At 44.8% G+C, this 27,870-nt stretch overlaps 1 protein-coding gene across 4 annotated transcripts in view; it reads right to left on the bottom strand.

The window, feature by feature from the left end:
• Positions 1-27,870, bottom strand: part of IP6K1 (inositol hexakisphosphate kinase 1) — an 85,337-nt gene that overhangs the window by 41,597 nt on the left and 15,870 nt on the right. The window contains exons 2-3 of one of the 4 annotated variants that reach the window (XM_050960225.1): positions 16,401-16,457; positions 860-986 (exon numbers count right to left, since the gene is read on the bottom strand). The exons of 2 other annotated variants lie outside the window; for them this stretch is intronic. The gene's annotated coding sequence lies outside the window, so the exon portion shown is untranslated. The remainder of the gene's footprint in view (positions 1-859; positions 987-16,400; positions 16,458-27,870) is intronic. One more of the 4 variants, XM_050960224.1, reaches the window with a different exon arrangement.

Genomic DNA, 27,870 nt, shown 5'->3' with positions numbered 1-27,870 from the left:
GATGTTTTACAGATGTGATTGTTTGTAATATATGATATACACAAATACACTACAGCAGGCAACAGTCGCAGGCATCCTAACTCCAAGCAGTCCATGTGCATGCATGAGCAGGAATGTTGCCTTTTCTGGAAGCAGCCCATGTCCGCTATTCCAAACAGGTCATTCTGAATGAAGGTCGGTGTACAGGAAACCTCATGGTCCTTCAGTTTCTTCTACTCAGGAATAAGGCCAGCCAACAAGTTAAAGGGCTTAATCCAAATGCAAATCTGTCATTTCTGCTTCAGAAGACTTTTGCCATCAGGCACGTTTAAAGCTCAAGCCTCAACAGCTGTCTGCAACAAAACTGTGGGCCTCCCTGGTTAAGCAGACAGACTCTTCCCTGGGCCAAGGAGGGTGAGGTGGATGCTTCGGCAGTAGTAGCTATGGAAGTTTAAGCAGCTGCCAGTTATATCTCCACCTCTTCCCCTCCTCTGCTCACAGACAAGAGAGCCCAGCTCCAGGGACTGATGTTGTAGAGGCAGTGGTGCATCCTGATTTTCAAACAAAGGGGCCACACAGTCAACATCCCCTCATCTACCCAGAAGCCCAGAAGTGTTGATGCCTCTCTCCACCTGAAAAAGTGAGGCTGTGCAGCAGGCAATCCCATGCTATCATTTCAGGGTGGGTCAAAAGCTTCCTACCACCAGCCTAAGGGAGCAGGAATCCCACTGTGATCCCTCTCCCCTAGTCACCACCAAAATAAATGCCACCCACTAAATATCTATTTTGCATTTAAAATGCTAGAGCGTTTGCCCCAGAATGTATGGTCTCCCATCACCACACCAGCTCCCCAATGCAGACCATGCAGGGAGTCACTCACCATTCCTCCAGCCCTCGATTGTTCAGCCCACAGGAGCTCCTACAACTCCTGAACGGCCATGGAAATTGTGGAGAGACAAGACTCAAAGTCAGGAGTGGTGCTCCCTCCTCACTCCAGTTGGCAGAACCTGTGTCATCACACATATACAATACTTTCAGTCCTGCACAGCAGGTCAGCCTTGCTTTGAACAGCATCCCCACTGGGAAGCTAGCATCTTCCCCTCATCAGGCCACGCAAACACAGAACCCTCTCCTGCTGCGTAGGGCCCTTTTTGTACAACAGTAGAACATGACTAGTGATGACAGAAGCTGAAACAGAGTAAGAAAATGGGTGCCATGGACACTGAAGTGAAAAAGGTTAGTACTCACAGAGCACCTGAGGTATACGTGATGCTCAGCAGACAAAGTCAAGGGGCCCTGCCTTGAAGGGCTTAAAAGCTAAACAAGATATTATCAATGGGAAGGGAAGAAAGCACACATTTACTGGCTAGGCTGTTGTTCAAGCTGAGAGAAAGGCTAATGGTAAGCTAACACCACATAGAAAACATAACATCTGACAAACCCTTTCACGTCATAATCACCCTATAACACCCTATAAAACAAAGATCTGATGACTATCAGAATATCTCTAAATGAAAACTAACAGTAGTGATGATTGTCTTGTTCAGACATTTACATAGAAGAATTTGTAAAACTTGTTAAAACATCCTAAATAAACAGTTTGAGAATTGGTGTCTTTTCATTAAGCACAGAGTTTCTGCAGGAACCAGGATGCCTCAACTGCTCTTTTGGTATGGAGGACAATCTATAGGATAACATGCAAGCACGTGTCTTTGACAGGGATAGACTAAAGTCTGAAAATTAAAAGAATGCCACCGTCTGAAGGAAGCTCCAAGTTCCACAAATGATTAACTTGGTTCTGGGAAATGCTTGTGTTCATGGAAGAGGAATGTGTTTCCATCTAAAAGCTTTCTAGGAGCTGACGAAGCAAGCTGAAAACCCGTTACCTAAAACGGTAGAGATTGAAGTGGGAAAACAGGAAGTTCCATCATGCTTAGGCTATGTCTACGCTGGCAATTGAACAACAAAACTTTTGTCTTTCAGAGGTCTTAACCTCCGCCCACAAGCGCCAGTGTGAACAGTGTAGCGCTCTCCTGCTGACAACGCAAACGTTGCTCATTGGGGGTGGAAGTTTTTTGTCGGCAGGAGAGCCGACAAACAGTGGCTACACTGCAAAATTTTTAGTGGCACGGCTGCAGCACACATATTGATAAAAGCTGTGTTGTGTAGATATAGTCTTATTCTATTCACTGTTGAGCAACAATAGCCCTGCTGTTCCTTGGAGAACTGATCTATGTATGGCTATTTCATGTTGGCAGATCTACTCTACAGCAATGCTTCTTTTACCTAAGCTAAAGATCCCTGCAGTGCCCAAAATACTGTGGGGTTTGCTCATCAAGTAGGTTACTGCCAGAACGTGCTGAATCTGGGATGCCTAAGGGTGACAGCTTGAAAGTGTTGCTTGACACAATCCATGAAGCCCACGGGCACATAAGGAGGGCAACTTGAAAGTGCTGCTTCATCCAGCCCAGTGAGTCCAGAGACACATAAGGGGTCAGCTTTAAAGTGCTGATTGACCTGGTCTGCTCAGACTTGCTCTGTTAATGTATGTGTGGGTGTGTTCATCCGGTTCTGGGGCTGGAGGAGCCCAGCCTTAGAGAACCTAGGTCCTGCAGGATAGCTCCATTGGGAGGGGACCTGCAGCAAGGAGAAGTAGAACTCCATATGAAAATACAAGTGACACAAGCAGTACATTAATAGAATTACAGACACGCTCCCCCCCCCCCCCAAAAAGAGTAACCTGAATAAATGAGAATATCCCAAAGTAATGGTCAAATCTGTGGAGATATGTGGACAGCATGTGACCCTAATCACGTTAATTGTTGAGCAGTTGCTGTGGAGTAGGGAAACTGAGGCACAGACCTGTGTAAACTCTCATTTCCTTTTTCAGACCAAGCTCTTTTAGCAAGATCTTTCTCAGACTATTCGTTAACCTTCTGTTAAGAATTGTGCTTAGAATACCTGTAGAACTGTGACATAAGGAGTTAAGAGTAGTGCCTTAAAAAAGTAAAGGTTTTATAAAGAGCTCTTGGTGGGGATCATTAGTGAAATAAGGAAGTAGAAATGGCTGAAAAAGACCTTTTTGCTGCTCACTTGAGACAGGAGAAAACCAACAGGTTAGACAGATGGGTAATGAAGAAGGGGAAATGCCCTTGGGAAAGGGGGTGTTTTAAGGGTGAGAATCCCCAGACTGAAACTAGTCTGAGCTTTGAACAATATTGCACAACCTTTAAGCCACGTGGTAGAGCAAAGGATGCAGCTGCTGCATTGGCATTATTTTATGCATGTCTGGACATGGTTGAAATGGTAAAGAGAGGGCAGGAACTAGAGCTTGAGAAAAAGCAGTTACAACAGCATTTGAATAAATGTGACAGATAGGTGTGACCTGATAGCAGAAAAGCTCAGAATGGTGACTGTACTTAGGGATATACAAGAGGAGAGAGACACGGCAAGTAGGAATGCAGAACAGTATACGGAAGAGTTAACACACACAAAAGTACTGTTAGCAGAAGCAAGAGCTGCAACTCCCTTCTTGGCAGAAGAGAACAGGGAAGCAAAGGCAGCAGCAGACCATCAGGAGTGTGAGGCAAAGATGAGTAAATTGCGTGCCCAATGTAGTGCCCATAAGGGAGTTGTAGCAGCTGTAAGGTTAAGAGAGGATTGTGATTTGGAGCACTCTGGTAAAATAAAGATACCCCCTGTCATAAACAGATAGCTAAGGGTTAATGTCTCTTTCACCTGGAAAGGAGTAACCTGAAACACCTGACCAGAGGACCAATCAGGAAACAAGACTTTTTCAAATCTGGGTGAAGGGAAGTTTTGGGGTGTGAGTTCTTTGTTCTTTGTCTTGGGTCTGACCCTCTCGGCTCTGAGAGTGATTTTTCTATCTCCTGCCTTTCTAATCTTCTGTTTCCAAGTTGCAAGTACAAGGATAGTAAGACAATAAGTTTATATTGTTTTTTTGTATTTACATGTGTGTAGTTGCTGGAATGTGTTAAATTGTATTCTTTTTGGATAAGGCTGTTTATTCATTTTTCTTTTAAGCAATTGACCCTGTATAGTGTCACCTGGATACAGAGACTATTTTTTAATGTATTTTTCTTTCTTTTTATAAAGCTTTCTTTTTAAGACCTGTTGGAGTTTTTCTTTAGTGGGGACTCCAGGGAATTGAGTCTGCAGCTCACCAGGGAATTGGTGGGAGGAAGAAGTCAGGGGGAAAATATCTTTGTGTTAGATTTACTAAGCCTGACTTTGCATACCTTCTGGGTGAGGGGCGGGGAGAGAGATTAGCTCTCTCGGTACTTGTGTTTCCAGGACTCGAAGCAGGGAATCTCCTAGGGTCGTCCAGGGAGGGGAGCCTGGGAGGAAGTAACCAGGAAACAAGGGGAGGGGGTTATTTCCCTTTGTTGTAGGACTCAAGGCATCTGAGTCTGGGGGTCCCCCAGGGAAGGTTTTGGGGAGACCACAGTGAGCTAGGCACTGTATAATTCCTGGCTGGTGGCAGCTTTACCAGGTCCAAGCTGGTAACTAAGCTTGGAGGTTTTCATGCTAACACTCATATTTTGGACGCTAAGGTCCAGATCTGGGAAAAAATGTTATGACACCCCCTGATGCTGTCCCCCAAAAAAATTTAACCCTGATTGGCCACACAGGCTTAATGTTGCCCCTGTTTCCACAAGGGAGATTAAACACAGATGGAGGAGCCAATCATCATAGAATATCAGGGTTGGACAGGACCTCAGGAGGTCATCTAGTTCAACCACCTGGTCAAAGCAGGACCAATTCCTAACTAAAATCACTCCAGCCAGGGCTCTGTCAAGCCTGACCTTAAAAAGCTCTAAGGAAGGAGATTCCACCACCTCCCTAGGTAACCCATTCCAGTGCTTCACCACCGTCTTAGTGAAAAAGATTTTCCTAATATCCAACCTAAACCTCCCCCACTACAACTTGAGACCCATTACTCCGTCTTCTATCATCAGGTACGACCACTAGATCCAGCCTCTTTGGAACCCCCTTTTAGGTAGTTGAAAGCAGCTATCAAATCTCCCCTCATTCTTCTCTTCTGCAGACTAAACAATCTCAGTTCCCTCAGCCTCTCCTCATAAGTCATGTGCTCCAGCCCCATAACCATTTTTGTTGCCCTCCGCTGAACTCTTTACAATTTTTCCACATCCTTCTTGTAGCGTGCGGCCCAAAACTGGACCCAGTACTCCAGATGAGGCCTCACCAATGTTGAATAGAGGGGAACGATCACGTCCTTCAATCTGCTGGCAATGCCCCTACTTATACAGCCCAAAATGCTGTTAGCCTTCTTGGCAACAACGGCACATTGACTTATATCCCAGCTTCTCATCCACTGTAACCCCTAGGTCCTTTTCTGCAGAACTGCTTCCTAGCCATTCAGTCACTCCAGATCATTACTGAAGATACTGAACAAAACAGGCCCCAGGACTGACCTTTGGGGCACTCCGCTTGAAACCGGTGGCCAACTAGACATGGAGCCATTGATCACTACCCGTTGAGCCCGACAATCTAGCCAGCTTTCTATCCACCTTATAGTCCATTCATCCAGCCCAAACTTCCTTAACTTGCCGGCAAGAATACCATGGGAGACCATATCAAAAGCTCTGCTAAAGTCAAGGAATAAACAAACACATCCACTGCTTTCTCCTCATCCACAGAGCCAGTTATCTCATCATATAAAGGCAATTAGGTTAGTCAGGCATGACTTGCCCTTGGTGAATCCATGCTGACTTTTCCTGGTCACTTTCCTCTTCTCTAAGTGCTTCAAAAATTGATTCCTTGAGGACCTACTCCATGATTTTTCCAGGGACTGAGGTGAGGTTGACTGGCCTGTAGTTCTCCAGATCCTCCTCCTCCCCTTTTTCAAAGATGGGAACTATATTGGCCTTTTTCCAGTCATCCAGGACCTCTCCCGTTCACCATGAGTTTTCAAAGATAATGGTCAGTGGCTCTGCAATCACATCCGCCAACTCCTTTAGCACCCTAGGATGCAGTGCATCCAACCCCATGGACTTGTGCTCGTCCAGTTTTTCTAAATAGTTCCGAACCACTTCTTTCTCCACAGAGGGCTGGTCACCTCCTCCCCATACTGTGCTGCCCAGTGCAGCAGTCTGGGAGCTGACCTTGTTTGTGAAGACAGAGGCAAAAAAAGCATTGAGCATATTAGCTTTTTTCACATCCTCTGTCACTAGGTTGCCTCTCTCATTCAGTAAGGGGCCCACACTTTCCTTGGCCACCACCTTGTTGCTAACATACCTGAAGAAACCCTTATTGTTACTCTTAACATCTCTTGCTAGCTGCAACTCCAAGTGTGATTTGGCCTTCCTGATTTCATTCCTGCATGCCTGAGCAATATTTTTATTCTCCTCCCTGGTCATCTGTCCAATCACTCACTTCTTATAAGCTTCTTTTTTGCGTTCAAGATCAGCAAGGATTTCATTGTCAAGCCAAGCTAGTCGCCTTCCATATTTACTGTTCTTTCTACACATCGGGATGGTTTTTTCCTGCAACCTCAATAAGGATTCTTTAAAATACAGCCAGTTCTCCTGGACTCCTTTCCCCTCATGTTATTCTCCCGAAGGATCCTGCCCATCAGTTCCCTGAGGGAGTCAAAGTCTGCTTTTCTGAAGTCGAGGGTCCATATTCTGCTGCTCTCCTTTCTTCCTTGTGTCAGGATCCCTAACACAACCATCTCATGGTCACTGTCTCCCAGGTTCCCATCCACTTTTGTTTCCCCTGTAATTCTTCATGGTTTGTGAGCAGCAGGTCTAGAAAAGTCCTGCACCTAGCTGCTTCCTCCAGCACTTGCACCAGGAAATTGTCCCCCACACTTCCCAAAAACTTCCTGGATTGTCTGTGCACCGCTGTATTGCTCTCCCAGCAGATATCAGGGTGATTAAAGTCTCCCATGAGAACCAGGGCCTGCGATCTAGTAACTTCTGCTAGTTGCCGGAAGAAAGCCTCATCCACTTCATCCCCCTAGTCTGGTAGTCTATTGCAGACTCCTACCACATCACCACCCTTGTTGCTCACAGTTCTAAACTTAATCCAGAGACTCTCTGGTTTTTCTGCAGTTTCATACCGGAGCTTTGAGCAGTCATACTCCTCTCTTACATACAATGCAACTCCCCCACCTTTTCTGCCGTGCCTGTCCTTCCTGAACAGTTTATGTACATCCATGACAGTACTCCAGTCATGAGAGTTATCCCATCAAGTCTCTGTAAAAAGCGACAAAGGATCCTGTGGCACCTTATAGACTAACAGAAGTATTGGAGCATGCATCTGACGAAGTTGGTATTCATCCACAAAAGCTAATGCTCCAATACTTCTGTTAGTCTATAAGGTGCCAAAGGACTCTGTCTGTTGCTTTTTACAGATCCAGACTTACAGCTACAGCTACCCCTCTGATACTTGACACCAAGTCTCCGTTATTCTAATCACATCACAGTTCCTTGACTGTTCCAGGACTTCCAGTTCTCCCTGCTTGTTTCCCAGGCGTCCTGCATTTGTGTACAGGCACTTAAGATAACTCACTGATTGTCCCGCTTTCTCAGTCTGAGACAGGAGTCCTCCCCTCTTGCACTCTCCTGCTCATGCTTCCTCCCAGTATCCCATTTCCCCACTTACCTCAAGGCTTTGGTCTCCTTCCCCCGGTGAACCTAGTTTAAAGCCCTCCTCACTAGGTTAGCCAGCCAGCTTGCGAAGATGCTCTTCCCTCTTTGTTAGGTGGAGCCTGTATCTACCTAGCACTCCTCCTTGGAGCACCATCCCATGGTCGAAGAATCCAAAGCCTTCTGTCCGACACCATCTGCGCAGCCATTCATTGACTTCTACAATTCGACGGTCTCTACCCAGGCCTTTTCCCTGCATGGGGAGAATGGAGGAGACCATCACTTGTGCCTCAAATGCCTTATCCTTCTTCCCAGAGCCACAGAGTCGCAGCGATCCACTCAAGGTCATTCTTGGCAGTATCACTGGTCCCCAAGTGGAGAAGCAGGAAGGGGTAGCGATCTGAGGGCTTGATGAGTCTTGGCAGTCTCTCCGTCACATCATGAATCCTAGCTCCTGGCAAGCAGCAGCCCTCTGTTTTCTCGGTCGGGGTGGCAGAGCTCCTCCCACAACAGAGCTGGTCACAGATGTAGTAAGGTGGTCTCCTAGTCAAGCCAAGGCTATTGCTGAGAGACTGGGGTCACTAAACTGTGACACAGACGTTGCATGACTGGCCAGTGTTTGGCAAATATACCCCTCTGCCAAGTGGCTCAGTTATGTGCCTCTCCTTGTGATGCAGATGCTGTAGACACAGGCATAGGTTCTTGGGAACGGACTGCCACTGGACCCCGGGAATGGATACATCGCACTTTTGATGTTAACCTTATAAGCAGGAAAGGTGAATAGCTTGATTTTCAGAATTGCTCAACACTCATTACATCCACTGGTTTCACTGGGAGCTGTGTAAACTAGGCATCTCTGAAAAAATCAGGGCATCTCCCTACAGAAACTAGCCCTGCACATACACAAGAACGTTTTGAGCATTGTGGGAGCCTTGAGCTCACCTAAGCAGAAGATTATTCTTAGAAATCTTCTACATCACCGAGTTTAGAGTGTCTATCAAGAACTCAAGACTAAGGAGAAAGAGTTGATTTTTTTCAAGGGCTCAAGTCATTCTAGGGACTGAGCAATTTCAGGACTGGGATGACTGCCTGTATGTTTACAAACATGCAGTGGGGTTGCAGCTGTTTGTCTGGTCCCAGGATATGAGAGAGATAAGGTGGGTGAGGTAATATCTTTTCTTGGACCAACTTCTGATAAGTGAGACAGATTGATTTTCAAGGTCCTGAAGAAGAGCTCCAGGTAAGCATCTCTCTCTCTCACCAACAGAAGTTGGTCTAATCAAAGCTATTACCTCACCCACCTTGTGTCTCTGATATCCTGGGACCAGACAAACAGCTACAACACCACTGCAAACATCATTTATTCTGTGCAATTCCAAGCAGCAACAGAACTGCTAGATTTATATAAAGAGAAGTGAGAAATAGACTTGCAAGAGCCATACTGGGTTACCTGAGGCATGACAAACAGCAGCATGTACGTGCAGAGAGGCCAAGAGACAATGAGGGCACTGTCATGCAAACAATATTGATTCAGGAACAACAGACGTTTTAATTTACCTTAGTCAAACTACAGGGGAAGTCAGTTCATAAGGCTGGTCTCTTCTGCACAAGTATGCTTCCTGGAACAATGTTATGAAGTCCCAGGAATTACAAGGGTTTTACATTACATATTTCTATATCAACTAATGTTAATCCAACTTTAAACCATTGATTTTGGCAGTAACACTTCCTCCCCCCATAATATAAAAGTGGTGTTACACAGAAAAAAGACTAGGTAAAAACAGCATCTTCTTGCTCCACAGACCATGCTCCTGTGAGTATGTCTACACTGTGTGGTAAAGCCAGGTCTGTAGGGCCTGCAGTTGTGGACTAGGCGTTGCCAAACCCATGTTTGAGTGTCTATACAGCACTGTAAACCTGGGTCTACAACTGCTGGACATGGGTATCTCAGCCACGCAAACGCATCCATACTGTGCTGTGCAGACCTTCTGACTAAGGTCTGTGGCTTGAGCTGCGTCCATACTACAAAATGACTGGGCTTGGACACAAGTCACAGCAGGGTTCAGGCTCTGAATCAGCCCCTTAATAGAGTCCCAAGACTGGGATTCTAGTTCTTGCTGGCCTGAGTCACATTGATTTGCGTGTGGATGGAAGGTGTGGCGGAGGGGGGTGGTTTAGGCTTAAATCTGAGTCAGAGCCTGGGCTAAGTCTGCAGTGTAGACATAGCCTGTTGTATTAGAGAGTCAGATTCACTGACTACATATATTTTTACTGCTTTTTCTGCTGTTAGCCTTGCAGACACAATATAATTAAGAGGATCTGGATTCTGTTTCTTCTTACACAGAGTTAACAGCTAAGTAGCAACTTCCAGGCCAAACCTTCTGCCTCAATGTCGTGTTTACAGCCACTTTTCAGAGTAGCACCAAACTGACATAAATCAGCCAAGACTGAATGGCCTTTACAATGTTTCTAAAAAATAGTGAGCAAACTAACAGTGAGCAGATTTGAGTTGAGTTTTCTTAAACTGCACTTACAGCTTCAGAAAAAGTGACTATTTTTAAAGTGGCCTATTACACAGAATAGCTCTGACTGAGAAGAGCCATCTAGTTTAGAGATAGAAATAAGTTTGTGCTCCTCATTATCCATACAAAGACAACATACCTATGGAGAGGAGAGCTAGTGTCTTTCCCTGCTCATGCACTGAACTTGTTACCAAAATTTAAACTACATAATTACTATCAAGCCTCTGCATGCAAAAGCATGAGCCTCAGCTGCCTGAGATAAAACACCCAGATCTGCCAGCCAAAGCTGTAGAGATGTCTGTACACTGCATTGTCAACCTAGGCTCAGACTCAACTTTGACACCCCCACCCCCAAACTGCATGAGATCAGCAAGGACCCAGGTCCAAGCCCAAGTCCCTCTGAGACTAAGATCCAAGCACTGTCATTGTGCAGTATGGATGCAGCTCAAGCTGTAGACGTGAAACAGGAGGTCTGTGTAGTGCAGTATGGCTGCATGAGCACAGCTGAGAGACCTGGGTCAAGTAAGTGTAAACCCAGGTTACAATGCAGTGTGGCTTCTCAAGAGCAGATCCCACAGACCCAGGCTTACAGTTCAGCATAGACAGACCTAGGAGGCTCATCAACCTCTGTTTTTGGCCCAGCCACAAGGGAGAAGAGCGTGCATGGAGTGGGTTACACTACCTCTGTGCCACTCTTCGGCAATTGATGATTGGGACATAGCTCAAGTTCCTGGCAAGTTTCCAATACTGTCATGGTTGGGCAAAATCTGGGCAACCCTGAACCAGATGCAGCTCTAGGAAAAAGCTCTAGGTATCTACTCTGTAACATGCAATCTCAGACTCAATGGAGCAACCTTCACTTGAGGGGAATATCACCCACCAATTTGATTAAAAATACTCTTAATAAATAAATCTCTAACTGGAAGACAACAGCATTAATGCCAGAGACCAGGATGATACCTCGCTAAAAACTCCCTGTTGCCAAAGATTGGGTATCAAAATTACAAAATACTTTTCTTGAAGCATAAATTCACAAGTACAGATATTAAAGAACAATGCAACTAAGATTTAGTATGGTCTTGCTGGGGGACACAGTCACAGACCCAAACTCCTCACAGTTCTCTGCTAACATTACATACAGGGAGCACAAGCACACCAAAGCTGGGCAAAACAAACAATATATTGTGCACTGATGTTTCCTAATGCTTGGCAGGAGCCTTTGATCCTGTTTTGATCAAAGTGAGCTACTCATCTCTCAGCACCAGGCTAGAAGAGAAAGCGCTTAGAGAACTGCTGCGCTGAATGTATTGTGTCACACTGGTCCGACAGCCAAGCAGACTGTTCCACATATATCAGTTCTGAATGGTTCTCTTCTGGCTCACGGCCTCTTACTTGAGTGAGTCTCACACATACAGGGACTTGGCTGGAGTCAGGACACTTATCTGGAAGCATCTCACTCATCCCAGGGCTGATGTACCCCTGAAGGTTCATCTATTGCCTTCCACTCTGCTGAGAACCTCTCCCTTTGCAAACAGAGATGACCTCTCAAAGCCTCTGAGTCTTTTCCCCAGTAAGGAGATTAGCACCCTATTTATTGGAAATCTCTGCTCAGTTGTTGCCCCCTGTGTACTACACCAGCTAATATTAGCTTCTACCTCTTCTGCCTTATTGATACAAAGATACTGCTGTGATCTCAAGAACTCAAAGGTCAGTGTTTTTAACTGATAGTGGTCCACATTCAAAAAGTCTTGATCTTTAATGCAGAAAGGAAGAGCCCGTGGGAACAAATAGTTGCAGGGAAAACCATCAAGAAGTACATAAGCAATGGTCATCCCCCTGTGAGCTCTGATTTGTGACCTTAATACAATCACCTACAATAACTAGCTTGGTCCTACTTGTTTAAATGTCTAAGTTTATTTACATATGCAGATCCCTTCTGATTGGTTTAAAGGATGAGCAGCAGGCATTTAATCAAAGATCAAACTAACAGAAGTACTGTGTATGACAAAGTGGGGTTTTATTCATCTTGTTATGTTGCATGTGAGTCTTAGTGTCCTATACTAATACTACGTGTACCTTAGTTTCCCAGTGTACTGCACCAATACTTCGGTGGTGAGAACTGGGTGTGTGATTTTTGCTGAGGCTCTCAGGGCAGGTGAGGCTGCCCAGCTGTTTGCACCTATGTAACCTGTGACCCAGGAGGGGGATGCGACCAGGTGACATCTTTTGCCCAGGAAGTGAGACAAAGAAGGAGGAGCAGCAACAGGGGGGTGTCGAAGGTTCGATCACTGGAAGCTGGCAGTTTGTGTGAGAGGACTGGAAGAGGGAGAGTCCAGGGTGTCTGTCCCAGGACTCCCAAGATGGACTTGGCTGAAAGTCACTGATTTCTGTGCTAACAAGTTCTGTCCTATGCTGTGTTCCTGTCGACTAATAAACCTTCTGTTTTACGAGCAGCTTGAGAGTCATATCTGACTGCAGAGTTGGGGTGCAGGGCCCCCTGGCTTCCCCAGGAGCCCCACCCAGGTGGACTCACTGCGGGAAGCACACTGTGTGGAAGGGGATACTGAAAGCTCTGAGGTCAGACCCAGGAAGGTTGAAGCTGTGTAAGCGTCTTGCCCTGGAGACAGTATGCTCAGAGAGTGGAAGCATGCTCCCTCAGAGTCCTGACTGGCTTCATATGGAGTAGTTCCAGAGCACTGACCCAGTGACTCTGACACTGTGATCACAACCTACAAGGTCAACAGAAATGCTCAGGGCAGGGCTAGAGCAGTGGTTTTCAATCTGTGGACCCCTGGAGGTCTGCAGACTATATCTCAGATTTCCAAAGGGGTCCCCAGCTTCATTTGAAATTTTTTAGGGGTCCACAAATGAAAAAAAGGTTGAAAACCACTGAGCTAGAGAATCTATTCCACATTACCAGTATCATCAACAACAGGGTTTTAGCTTCAAAACATTCAGATCAAGGACACAGCTAAAGTTAGAACTGCTGACAGCATTAATATATACTTATTTTAAAAGAAGTCATAAAAGCAAAGGGATGTGAGAAAACTCTGCAGCACCTCAAAGAAAACTCAAGCAGCAAACTTTTCTGAGAATTCCAGCTTGTCTTCACTCTGCATTTTCGGTGTCAGTGGCCTGGCTCAAAAAGACAGCCCGGGACTCAAGGACATTGAGCATATACATCATTTTTACAACCTTCTTGATACTGCAGTGTCTGAAGAGAGAGATTACTTGGCCATTTCAGAAGAGAGGAACGTGGTATGTGTCAGCCACTAAGAAAATTGTTCAGATGACTTAGTGTCTTCTGATAAAACAAAAATGGCTTCTGACACGGTTAATTCTGGCAGATAGTGTAGATACACCTCAGTGAGGAATACCAGCTTTGCACAACTTGGAAAAAGCTGGCTAAGAAATCAAACTGACTGAAAACAATGTTAAATTACCGTAGGCATTTAGTGACAGATACCTGCTCATGCGTACCTGAACTATCTAGCCCTACGCATATGCAGATAAAAAAAGCAAATGTGCATGTGCTTTTAATCTTTAAAAACTAATGAAGTCAAGATCAAAATACAAGGGATATATTAAAATGTACAAAAGTCAGGAAACTTCATTATGAATCCCACAGCATCTAATTCATACCGCACTTATTGGGGCATAAAAGTTACCACTACACTCACTCCACACAAGTAACTACTTGAATGCAAGGAGGCTGCGGGAACTATAACTGAATTTGCTCACTTATGTCTTCAAAAGCGCAGACATTTCTTTTGCGTTCACATATTAACTGGTTGTGTTGTAAGCAGAGTGGATTTGACTAAATCAAATTGTTTAAACCACTAGTCAGCAAGACTCAATTTAATCATGGATTTCTACATAAAAGTGCATACTTGTTGGTTGTTATAACCTTAATACATATTTTTCACAACAGAGATAGATGTAGGTTTCATTTTTACACTATACATTTTTAAAGTGATTTATTTTGAAAACTTTTCAGATTAGTTTTACAGCTGTATCAGAAAATGAATGATTGTTTGGTTATTTCATTTACCAGAGGGAGGTGAACTATCTCCAGTTCAACAGGTTAATCACTGACATCTGGAGAATTTAGGAGAATATCACCAGACAGATATTTAAATTGTTTTATTTAACTAAAACAACAACGTTATGTATTCTGGATTTTTCTTCAACAACAATCATAACAAAACAAGTATATTAATTTTGAACGTAGTTAAACATTCAAGTTTTTTAAAATCAGGTTTGTTTTTGTTAAATAGTTAAATGAAATATTTTAAAAAATCGACTGTGTCAGCCAGGTCAACAGGAGAAACTTAACATACTGGCTTCTGCAGCTAACTCAGTTGTCTTCACCTTCATTTTCCTGTTTGTTATAATCTGGAAAAGAAAAACAAGATTTCCTGCTTTTTCAGGTCCCAAACGATTTATCAGTTTGGAATGAATTAGTCCAAAAGGAAGAAAATATTCCTTCTACACCAACAGAAGATGCTACTGCTGTTAAAAGTGAGATCATCACTTCAACGGTCTCTGAATCCAAGTGCTTAAGTGACTTCCACCAGATCACTGGTGTGACTCTCTTTAAAACATCATCAGCAAACATGTTTCTTGAATGTTCACCCTTGGCTCTGAAGTTTATTATAGTTGGCATTATGAAGGGATGATTACTCGATGTCCATGTCATAGCCAACTCCTCTTCTTCAGCAGTTAAGGTTTGACCCTGGTACCGAGTATTGAGAATATTTGCAAAAGAATGAGCTGCATAGTGCCTATCCTATTCTTTTTTTAATGCTTGTAATTTAACTTTATCATTGCATATTTCTCTCTAAGATCTCTCAGTTCCTTCAAAATTTCAACAATGTCAGCAATAAAATAGCTATTTTCCTGCATCCTTGTTCAAGGCTACAGAAATAGGTTTCAGGGTACTCAGCATTTGTTCAACATTTCTCTTAAGCCCAATGTTGAGAACTTTGGCTGTGACAGTGCTGTCTATTTTTTCATGAATTTGTTCACAACTGTCATCAGATTAGGTCAGTTCTTGATCTAGTGCTCAAAACAGTCTACTACTGAGTTCCACTGCACATCTTGTGGGAGAGTTAGCTACGTTCCTCCCACTTTTTTCAGAGTAGCTGCTGCAAAATGGTTGTTACGGAAATATTTTGCAATTTCAACAACATTAGCCTTTATTTCTGGAACACTGAAGTCTTTCGCTAGGAGGTGCATCAAATGAGCACTGCAACCATAAAAAAGTGTGCCCTTGCTGCCAAGAAGGCTAATGGCATTTTGGGCTGTATAAGTAGGGGCATTCTCAGAAGATCGAAGGACGTGATCATTCCCCTCTATTTGGCGTTGGTGAGGCCCCATCTGGGGTATTGTGTCCAGTTTTGGGCCCCACACTACAAGAAGGATGTGGAAAAATTGGAAAGAGTCGAGCGGAGGGCAACAAAATGGATTAGGAAGATATTTCCCTTCTTCTGTTGTCACACAAGCACAAACAACAGGATCATTGTGTGGACACTGCTTCACCCGTCAAGACTCAGGTTAACAATTTCACCCTCTAGACCTTTTGCACACTGCTCAATTTCTCTTTCACACATTTTATCCAGCAATATGCCTGCAACATCTGCTTTGTTGGGTGAACTGTATTCTGGTCTTCATGACTGAACCATGTAAATGAAGTGTGGGTTCTCAATCATATGGAAAGGAAAGTTTGTTGCATAAACAAACCGGGCATTTTTTTTCATCAATTACCTCTCTTTTTGTAATCTGCTGGTTCTTATGATAAACTTATCTATGGTTGTTTCTGGATGGAGTTTTTTTTCCGTTTTGCTACAGGTGATACTGTGGCTCTGTGATATACATGATGTGACTGAAACACTATTATTGGCAGATAACTCTGAAACTATAGAAAATGATGGTGATCTTGAAGGTGGATAGTCTTCAGAATCCTGTATGTTGAGGATGGAGTCTCCTAAACAAAATAAGTCAATGCAGTTATTTAACTTATTCCCATACTGCTCATTTAGTATTACTCATTGCATTCCCTGACACTCAGTACTACTTTCAAGGTGAAAATGTAAAAGGAAGATCTGCCTATTCGAGCTATTTTTTAATCACAACTGCATCTAAAATGATAGTACCATAGAGTAACTATGTTTTTTTGCTCAAACATGAGAATTCAAGAATAGTCCAGAAGGAAAACATGCAGTCCTAAAGAAAGAAGTGTGAGATAAAAAAACAGTTTACCAACCTGAAGGTCCTGAAAGTTCAAACATGTTCCTTTCACCATCTTCAATGCAGCTTCCTCCTGAGAAGGAACACTTCTCATAATGTTGTTTCATTCAGGCAAGCAGGCCTTGCATTTTTGTTGCACTGTTTGCATTATGCATGCATGCCTGTCTTACCCACAGGCAGAGGAACTTCATTAAAATATTTCCAAACTGTGTCTCTTTTACAGCCTGCTGCCATTATATATCTTCCCTTTTAGTGAGAGAATGCTATGGTAGATCTCAAACCAATGAAGGCTACACTCAGAAAGACCTCAAGACTTCTGGAATATGCTGCTCAAATAGTTTCACTTTTGTTTCTACTGCCTGTCCCTCCCTTCTGATATTTATCTCCAGACGACTTCCTTGTCCAGATCTATTCTGCTCCAAACAATCTTCTATTCATTGTGTGATGTTGCACTCTATGATTTTATGAAAATATCTAATGAGTGCAAATATAATGTAACTGCAATATGCTTCACACAAAAGGTATCTTGTAAGGTATTATTACAAAGCTTATAATCTACTGAGTGTGGTCATCCTATTTGTATAAAATGTATCATTCTTGTATCTGAAACTAAAAATTTGAAATATAACTGAGTTCCTATTGTAGTTATGCAAAGTATGGGCCATTAATGGTGGCTTGGAATCTTGATGGCTCCCATTAACCAGAACAATTGGTTGCACATGACTATTTACTTGCAAGTCTTCCTGTATACCTGTGTCCTGGCAAGTGGGCAATGAAGTCTTACAGTGATATGTGATCATGTCACCTGAACTAGACTCCATCTTTAACCTGGTGCTTTTCCGTTTAGAAAGAGAGGTGGGAACCCAGAGAGGGACAAAGGAGTCCCGCCTTGTGCAAAAAATATATAAGAGAATGGAACAGAAAAATGGAGGCTGCAGTCATGAGAAATCACCTAGTTACCACCTGAGCTGGAACAAGGATTGTACCAGCAGAAAGGATTGGGCCCAGACTAAGAAGGTGTCGTCTGTGATAGAAGCTTATTGAAACATCTGAGGGTGAGATTTTAATCTGTATTCAGTTTTCTTACTATATTAGGCTTAGACTTGCGTGTTTTATTTTACTTTGCTTGGTAATTCACTTTGTTCTGTTATTACTTGGAATCACTTAAATCACTTTTTATTTATTAACCCAGAGTAAGTATTAATACCAGGGCGGGGAGGGGGGAGAATAGCTGTGCATCTCTCTCTATCAGTGTTACAGAGGGCGAACACTTTGAGTTTATCCTGCATAAGCTTTATATAGGGTAAAAAAAAAAAAAAGAAAAAAAAAACAGATTTATTTGGTGTTTAGACCTTATTGGGAGTTGGGTATCTGAGTGCTGGAGATAGGAGCACTTCTGAAGCTGTTTTCAGTTAAGCCTGCAGCTTGTGGGGGATGTGGCTCAGACTTGGACCTGTGTTTGCAACAGGTAAGCGTGTCCGACTCAAACAAGGCAAGGTACTGGAATCCCAAGCTGGCAGGGAAAACCAGCTCAGAGGTACTCCCAGCACATCAGGTGGCAGTCCCAAGGGGGTTTCTGTGACCCAACCCATCACACATGGAACTTTTTGAAACTTTGCACTTTTAGAGAGAGGTAAGGGATTGATACTGTGTACACAAGTTTGCAGAGGGACAATATGGTTGAGGTCTGATATTTCTCACCTCTATATGATTTATCTAAAAACATTTTTGCTGTTAACAAGCATGTTACCTCTGGAGACACAAATCCACAGTTTAAAAACTGCAAAACTAAGCATCTCTGATGGTATCTTCTAGACTGAACACTGAGTCTCATTGGGTAGATAGAAAGATTAACCTAAATAAGCTATACAGAAGACCCTAAAACCCCATAAGATTGGGTCCCTTATCCATGAACTATTGGAACTCATTTACAAAACTTTTCTTAAACATTACATGAATATATTGTCTCATACTATAGAATTAGACTTTATAATCCCTATTCCATGATGAGATATCTTTGAGCTATAGTGTATCTTAATATCATCTTTAGATAGGTTTTTCCCCCTCAAAAAGCATTTTATCAAAAAAACAATAAAAAACGTTAACTTTTATCCACCTTGGTTGTAAGACGACGACAACAGAAGAGGTTACATAGAGAGGAAGATATGATGTAACAGTGCCTGTTGAATTTAACAGAACAGTAAGATGACAGGTTAATAAAACCATGGGGTTAGAAGCATAAGGAATCCACTCTGCTAGTACAACTGTTCCTATAAAATCTGTAAAGATTTTGAAAGACAGAACAATAATCCTTACACATACTTGGCACTTTTCCTACACAGCTCCCAGAGCACTTTAACAGTAAACATGTATATAGGCCAAAAGTTGCCAACATGCATCAGCAGTCTGATTTTCAGAGATGAAAGTATACAGAGCCCAAACAGATTACAGACAACAGGTACCAGTGTTCCATTTAGGCTTTCAAAAAAATAGCAGGTCTGCTGCCCACACAGCAGACAAACTTCCAACAGCTGAATTGCTGTCTGTCTATCTAGTTACTATTTCAACATCCTGCCAAAAAAAAAAAAAAAAAAAAAAAAACGGTAAAATCTCTAATGGAAAAGACTAACAACAAGGAGGTTCTACATTGCTTTTTTAGTTTTTGCAAATTCTAGGAATTTGAACTTGGTGGTTAAAATAGCAGAAAGAAACTATACAGAAAGCAACAATACATCAGCTGTTTGATTAATAGATTTTCATAGATTCGAAGGCCAGATGAGACCATTATGATCATCTATTCTGACCTCCTACATAACAGGCCAGAGAATTTCCCCAAAATTGTTTCTACCAAAACATCCCATTTTAATTAAAAAATTGTCTCTGGTGGAGTATCCACCATTATCCTTCGTAAATTGTTCCAATGGTTAGTTACCTTTACTGTAAAAAAATTTAGGCCTTATTTCCAGTCCGAATTCCAGCCATCGGATCATTTTAGACCTCTCTCTGCTAGACTGAAAAGCCCATTGTTAGTAGGTACTTATAGACAATCAAGTCAACCTTTAACCTTCTCTTTGAACTCCCTGAGTATTACACTATCAGGCATGTTTTCTAAATCCTTTAATCATTCTCCTGACTCTTCTCTGAACCATCTCTAATTTATCAACATACTTCTTGAATTGTGGGCACCAGAAATGATCACAGCATTCCAGCAGCGTCACACCAGTGCCAAATCCAGAGGCAAAATACCCTCTCTACTCCTATACAAGATCCCCCTGTGCATGCATTCGAGGATTGCAGTAGTTCTTTTGGCCACAGCACCACACTGGGAATTTATGTTCAGCTGATTATCCACCACCACACCCAAATCTTTTTCAGAGTCCTTCATCCTGTATGTAAGGCCTATGTTCTTTGTTCTGAGATTTACACATTTACATTTAGCCACATTAAAATGCATACCGATTCCTTGCACTCTTGTTACCAAGTGATCCAAACTGCTCTGTATGAGTGACCTATCCTCTTCATTATTTACCACTCCCTCAATTTGGGTATCAGCTGCAATTTTATTAGTGATGATTTTATATTTTCTTCTAGGTCACTGACAACAATGTTAAATAGCATATGGCCACAAACAGATCCCTGCAGGACCTTACTGGAAACAGTCTGATGATGACTCTCCATTTATAATTCTTGTTCTTCTTCCATATGGTGACAGTGGAACAGTGAAAACAATGCCGTGACTACAGTTGGATCTTAAGGTCTTTTATCCAGTACACAGCAGAGGGATTAGCCATATGAACGGCTGCGACACCTCCAAGATGAGCATGTGACTGTCTGTGATTCTTCCAATAGTTTGCATCACATCACAGTCACAGTTTGACGATTCTCCCTCTTTCCATCTATGGAGCAAAGGTGCACATCTTCCATATCAGTTGCGAATATGGTTTAGAGTTGTCCATACAGACCAATTAGGACACTATAGGACTAGACGATCCATGCCTGTGTTAAGCTGGGACTTAGATACACATGGCCCTAGCTTGACTTGGGCCTGGAAGTCTTCTGGCTGTATCCCAGAGTTTCTTGGGGCAACCTCCTTTGTTGGCATAGAGAGGACTCTCTGTGGTTCAGTCTTTTTCACTCTATTGCCAAGGTAAGCAGCACCTCCATTTGCAAAGGACAGCAGCTCAGATCGGGGTAACCAATTGTCTGCTGAACACTGGTCTGCACACTATCAGAAAACCTGCAGGGTTTTCAGTGGAGACCAATCAGAAGCAGCTTTTTGCAAAGAGAGCTGCTTCCTGGTCAAAACAGCAGATGCATGCTGCTCAGGTGCCCCAGTACCCAGCTGCCCTGCAGGGAGGGAGAGCAGCAGAGCTCCCAGTTGAGCACAGCCTGGGGAAGGATGATCCCCAACACCCCAGCCACTTCCCTCCTTGCAGGGGAGGCACTTGGTCGCTGCTCCGCCCCCACCCAGGGCAGCCTGTGCAGGGGCCCCTGGGATGTATGCACTGTCAGGGCAGCAAGTAGGAGCCAGTCCCAAAAATAACTCCCCTCAGCCTCCTGCGGCAGTGGTTCCAAATCCTCCTTGCTGCTGAGCAGAGCTTGCCAGGAGCAGGAAACAAAGCCAAAAGGAGGCTCCTAGCTGCCAAGATTTTGGGGGTCCTCCTTCCCTCACCCCAGCCACACTGAGCCGGAACTCTGATACTCCCCCTCCCTGCAGGGCAGCCACTTGGTCCTGCTCTGCTCTCTGGCCCTTGCTCCTGGGCCCCCCTGCCCTCTTTGGGGCTGCATGCGCAGGGGTGCCCAGGCTGTGTGCACTGTGACGGCAATGAGTGGGAGCCAGCCCCAAAACTTCCCCACAGCCTCCCAGGGATCCCTTATGCCTACCTCCTGGTGTGCAGCAGGGGCAGAGAGAAGGGATCCCAGGGTGGGGCACACTGCACACCACACCCTGGGGATGCACGTCACTGCTCTGGTGTGTGTATGTGCGTGCTTTTCCTCAGAAACCTGCATTTTATGTCAAACTTCAAAACAGACAAAAAACTAAAAAAACATCCAACCAAAAACACCTTCATTGAATGTTCCATTTTAAAATTAAGAACCGCAGAGTTTAATTTTAATAGTTTGACAGCCCTGGAGACTGATGTCCTCATTATTCTCAAAACAGGTGCATGTGGGCATTTTCATGCCAATGTGACTTTAGCACAATTGTCGGATTAGATGGTAGTTCAGTATAAAGCCATCTCCAACTGCAGTCATTCTACTGGGACAGCTACCAAAGGAGCTCATTATGCAGTGTCTCCCCTCCTTGTGGGTACCTGAGTCCTATAAGTAGCACCATTACAGTTAGGAAACAGGGTGGATAATAGAATTTTCCTACAGTGCAAAACGTTTGTAGGACTAGAACAAAGGTTTTCAAATGTGGGCCCGCTCTGTGGAGGAACATTCAGAAGGCCAGAGCTTGGGGAGGGAGCTTCTGCTCCCAACTGACTTCTTTCTGTCTGGGTTGGGGAGCACAACCAAAAATTTTAACTCAAATGGGGGATCTCAGCTCAAAAAGTTTGAAAACCACTGTGCTAGAATGTTGACTCTGGGGGGGGGGGTGGCACTAGTCACTCTGGGACAGGGTTACTTTGATTCAGGTCTGCGCATTGCAATGTGGATGCCAGAGCACTGGGTTTGAACACAGGTCAGAAAATCCTTAACCTAGGGTTAAAATGCAGTATGTCTAGTGCATGTGCAGTGCAGGGTTCCCTGACACAGGTCAGCTGACTCGAGTCCCACTAACTCGAGGCTTACATTGCTGTAAGCCCTGAACCAACCGAACCGAACTCCACCAGGTGAGGGTCACCCAATCCCCATGACCCGGCCCGCTTACTTATACCCAAGACTGTCTGTGATTTTTTGTATGAGTGATGTGCCCTCACTGCTTCCTGACTGTATCTTGATCCCACCCACCGTACACCGTGCATTGGGGACACTGCAGACTGTATATGCTATGTGCTGTCCAATACCAAAACACCAGCGTCCCCCTATACTCTGTATGTAACCCCCGATGACCAATAACTGACGTTTCAAACTCTCTGTACCATCTATTTTTAAACATTTTCTAATAAACTTTTAAATCTCCTGAGGTGGAGAATAATGTTCACACCATCTGAGACCTACCCTTTCAAGCTGCTTTCAAATACAGTAGGATACAGAAAATTTCAAATTATGTCATAACTGAACCATGGGGGTTGGGGAGAGAACTAAAACTGTAGTCAGAGTGACAAGATTTTAAACTGAAAAGGTAGATCAGAGAATATATTTTATTGGACCAACTTCTTTGGGGGAGAGAGACAAGCTTTCACACTACACAGAGCTCTTCTTTAGGTCTGGGACACTTAAGTGTCCCAGCTAAATACAAGGTGGAACAGATTGTTTAACGTAAGTACTTAATATGTTTCAAAGGACAATTCCAGGAGAAATGGCCAGTTGACACCCATTCAGTCACAAGGAAGAAAGGAAGGGAGAGGGAGAAAAGCCGCTGGGGAGGCAGGGTGTTAGCAGGTTGTTGTAATAAGTCATAAATCCAGCGTCTCTATTCAGTTCATGATTTTTAGTGTCTAGCAAAGTTATGAATTTAAGCTCCCAGGCTTGTCTTTTGAAAGTACTGTGCAGGTTTCTAACGCGATCATTCTGTATGTGACCTATTAAGTGTTCACCCCACAGGTGACAGCGTGTTTTTGCCTTTTATCATTTTCCTATGTGAATTCATTTGAGAGCATAATGATTGCCCCAATAGCAACTATACGGGAGAAACCAGACATTTAGTGCACTGGATGAGGTATATCACATGTTGTGATAGGCGCGTGTAGGACCCATGGATTTTGAAAGATGTCTTGTGAGGGTGCTGATCATTGTAGCAGTGGAGATATGTCTGCAAGTTTCACATCTGTTCTTCTGGCGGGGTCTAGTGCCGCTATTCATTGGTGTATCCTGGTCTATGGAGAGCTTGCTTCTGATGAGCTTAGAGAGGTTGGGGGTGTGTTTTGAAGTCCAGAAAAGGAGGGTTCAGGAAAGATTTCTTTTAGGATAGTGCTTCGAGGAGAATCTGAACTCCTGGCTGTAGATAACAGATTTCTTGGTGTGTTTGGGGGGTTACTGGATCTATGAAAGTAGGTATGGTGATCCATGAGGCTTTTGTATAGTTCCATTGTTGAAGCTGATTGTGGTGTCCAGGAAGTTGATGCTGATGTGGGAGTGTTCCCAAGAGTTTAATGGATTGGGGGGGGGGGATGTTAATGGGCCACTTCACCTTGAATGGTCCCTTGAAATACGTTAGCCACTTATGCTAAACAATCCTTTTCACCTTGTATTTAGCTGTGACATTCTAAGGGCACGTCTACACTGGCAAAGTTACAGGGCCACTCAAGAGTGCAGAAGAGAAACCGCTGTTGTGTGTTCACACTGACAGCTGCCTGCGCAATGGTGCGTTCATGTTTGCAGCACTCACAGCAGTATTCTCAGCGGTGCACTCTGGGGCAGCTATCCCACAGAGCACCTCTTTCTCTTTTGCGACTAAGACTTGTGTGAAGGTGTGAGGGGGTGGGGGGAGGGAAGACGACTGTGGCAGGGCATCCTGGGTCCTGTCCCAATTCCCTGTGATGCACTGCTTCACATCCCAACAATCCCTATTCTTCCGTCCACATTTGGTGCCATCTTTCAATGGTTTTTGTACTGCACGCCCTGCCTTTTTCAGGCAGCAGGAATGGATCCCAAACTGCTGACCAGTATGCTGCTCACTCACCAAGATGTCACAAGTGGCAGTGGAGTTATTCCTTAACCTACAAAGGCAAGAGGTGTGAGACATTGATCTCTCCACGCATAGTAACTAGGCACGAGATTGCTTGTGGCACTCACAGAGGTGCTGATCAGTGGAATGCTGCTTTCAGCCTCAGGAAATAAGCACTGAGAGGTGGGATCACGTCGTGATGCATGTCTGGGATAACAAGCAGCGGCTGCAGAACTTTGGAGCATGTTCACTTGATGCTCCACAACATTTAAGAGCCACTCCGTGGCTTCTTTCTGGCGTGCTGCGATCTCCTTTTGGTTCTTCTCGCTGTCCTGCCACTCCTTCAATTCCTGTTTCTCAGCGGCAGAGTGCATCAAAACCTCATGGAGAAAGTCCTCCTTAGTTCTTCTTGGCCACTTTCTAATTCTGCACAGCCATTCAGTCACCGATAACAAAGAGGGAGACCAGGCTCCCAAGGTCATCTGTGTCAAGTTTAAATGCAACATTTTACAGAAGCCGTATTATTTGTAACACAGACAACACTGATTCAGTGCTTTAAAATACAGCCAGTATTCTCACACCTGTCACTAACTGACTGACTCCAGGCAAGCACATGAGCCACAAGACCCCCGAAATGATGAGTAGCTGCAGGGGCAGGGTAAATCACTCTTCCCAGAGCCTACTGTACACTCGGCACGTGGCTCTTGGGGAGAGCCAGCACTGGGGGTGGGGCGGCAGCTGATAATCATTCCTGTCCCCACACTTTCCACAGGAGGTGATCATTATGGAAGATCTCTCGCTGCTGAGGGTGAGCAGGAAATCAAACCAAGGTCTTTTCCAAGTCTGCAGCTTCCACCCTGGCCCCTATGCAGCTCGCTTGTGTGAAGCAATGGCTACCCCACCCCTGCCCCGTGATAGCAAAGTGGCACGGAAAAAGTACCATTAATGGGGTAAGAAACAAAGCAGCTCTGCCAAGGAACCTGCGGTAGCAGATTGCCCAGTATCTCCATGAGAGTTTCCTGGAGATTGAGAGAGATTCCCGTGAAGTGAGGGAGTCTATCAACAGCCTGTTCCGCTGCTCAGACTAGGCATGTGATGGGAGACAAGCCTGCTTTCTGCAACCCTCCTGCCCCCAACAACTCGCTTCAGCAATTCCCCAAATCAGATCCACTTACAAGGGGCCTCCTCTCCTGTTTGTGTTTCGCCAAGATCTGACTGCTGTGACTGGTTAGGCTTCTCTGGGGTAGAAAAGAGCTCCTGGCTGCATGATTTTCTGACCTCCAGGTCATCCTCTGCCTCTGGGTCCCCCTCCCCTTTTTCATCCAAGATTTCCTTCTCCTGGGTCAGTCCACTCTCAACTGGCACGGGAGCCAACAAAGATTCCACAGGGGCCTTCACAGTGGAGGTGGGGTCGCCACCGAGTATCGCATGCAGCTCTTTGTAGAACCAGCAGCTCGTGGGCACAGCACTGGAGTGGCGGTTTGCCTCCTGCACCTTGTGGTAGGTCTTCCACAGCTCAAACACGGCAACGTGCCCCTTTCTACCACGTATCATGAAATCTGTCCATATAATTCCTATGGCTGGAGCGCAGCTGGGACTGAACAGCCTCCTCTTCCCAAATGCCGGTGCGTGAAGCAGGCCTGGCCGCCTGGAAAGATGCGCTAAGACAACTGCATGCATCACCGAGCAAACAGGAAGGGGACTTTCAAATTTGCAAAGGAACATACAGAGTGGGGATGATGGTTGGTCACCTGAGGGCAGGGCAGTAGAGTTCAAACCGATGACAAGAGAGGTGAGAACAGGCATTGTGGGACACCTCCTGGAGGCCAGTCGCAGTGCTGTAATCGCCACCGTGTCAACACTACCACCGCAGAGCTGTACTCCCGGTGCAGAAAGCTGTATGCCTCTCGTTGGGGTGGTTTTTGAGCGCTACAACTGTGCAATTTCAACGCACTAAGCGGCTTGGCAGTGTGTACACCTCGGGAGTTACAGTGTAGAAAACTGCTTTACTGCGCAGAAACCTGCCACTGTAGACAAGGCCTAAGCTTCCCAATTCCCAGACCTGAAAAAGAGCTCTGTGTAGCTTGAAAGCTTGTCTTGTCTCACCAACAGAAGTCTGCGCAGTAAAAGATATTACCTCACCCACCTTGTCCCTCTAACATCCTGTGACTGACATGGTTCTAACACTGTACACAAAAGATTTTGAACAGTCATATCTCAATCTCCCAGAGCTAGAAATAAATGCATTACATATCACATGTACTTGTCAGCTGGAATGCAGTGATTTCTAGTCCTGTCAGATTCCAAAATTACTGGACTTTATCACTGGTCCATCAATCTAACAGGTTTTTTAAAACTGATGAGGAGAAAACAGCAAGACGCAGAGCAGTGCAGTTTCAGTCCCCAATTTTGCTTTCACATATTGTACCACCCCTTAAAAATCTCCTCCTCTCTATTCCCTTCCTAACATTTGGCTCCCCTAGACCGTGTCCACATCAACTAGTGATAATCATGATATTGCCTATGCTTTTAGCTACAAAAGCCTTTAGTAACAATGATCATTAGTTCAGGAATAAGCATGACTCCAGCAATTCAATCTCCCTTAAAACTCCACTGCTTCTTGGAGTTCCTCAAAGAATTCATCATTGACCAAGATATCGCCAGGGTTAAGACTCACTTATTCTTTATGCAATGTCTTGGCACACCAGCAATGTCATAGATCAGCCCACCGTGGCAAAGCGTACACCTGAAAACTGCAAATTGAAATCCAGTAATAAGGAGTATACTGTGGGAAAAAGCTATTTTTTCTTGAAGTGCATCTGATTAATGATTCATGACACCACGCACAGCCTGTGACAGAGATCAGACTAGATAATCTGATGATCCCTTCTGGCCTTAAACTATGAAGCTAAACATCCCCTAACGGTTTTGCAGAGACTATTCTTTGAAGAGAAATCCTGTGCATGTACAGGTCCCTTTAGAACAGTGGTTACCAACTGGTTGATTGTGATCGACTGGTTGATCCTGGAGACTCTCCAGCCTAAGGCAGGCTCCCTGTCTGCCCTGGCCCCACGCCACTCACAAAAGCGGACAGCGCAGCCCAGGGGGAGACAGGAGTCTCCGCAGGCTGCTCCTGCCTGCAAGCAGTGCCCCCGCAGCTCCCATTGCTCAGGAACGGGGAACTGCGGCCAATGGGAGCTACAGGGTCAGTGCCTGTGGAGACAAGTAGCATGCAGAGCCATGACCCACCCCGCCCCCAGGGACCACGGGGCAGGTTGGCTCCTTCTGGGAGCGGTACAGGGCTGGGGCAGGCAGGGAGCCTACCTTAGCCCTGCTGCGCCATCAACTGGGAACTGCCCGAGGTCACTGCTGGCCAGAAGGAGCCTGCACCTCAGCCCTGAGCCCCATCCCAGAACCTGTACCCCATACCCCCTACCGAGCCCTGATTTCCCCCCACAGAATCATAGGTTAGGGTTGGAAGGGACCTCAGGAGGTCATCTAGTCCAACCCCCTGCTCAAAGCAGGACCAATCCCCAGACAGATTTTTACCCCAGTTCCCTAAACGGCCCCCCTCAAGGATTAAACTCACAACCCTGGGTTTAGCAGGCCAATGTTCAAACCACTGAGCTATCCCTCCCCCATCCCAGAGCTTGCAACCCTCAGCCCCTCCTTCACCCCAAGCCCCTGCCCCAGGATCAGCCTGGATCCCCCT

This window comes from Gopherus flavomarginatus, chromosome 6 (assembly GCF_025201925.1).
Source record: "Gopherus flavomarginatus isolate rGopFla2 chromosome 6, rGopFla2.mat.asm, whole genome shotgun sequence".
Taxonomy (NCBI): domain Eukaryota; kingdom Metazoa; phylum Chordata; order Testudines; family Testudinidae; genus Gopherus; species Gopherus flavomarginatus.
The sequence above is the reverse complement of the archived record's forward strand: the minus strand, read 5'-3'. Positions and strand labels throughout refer to the sequence as shown.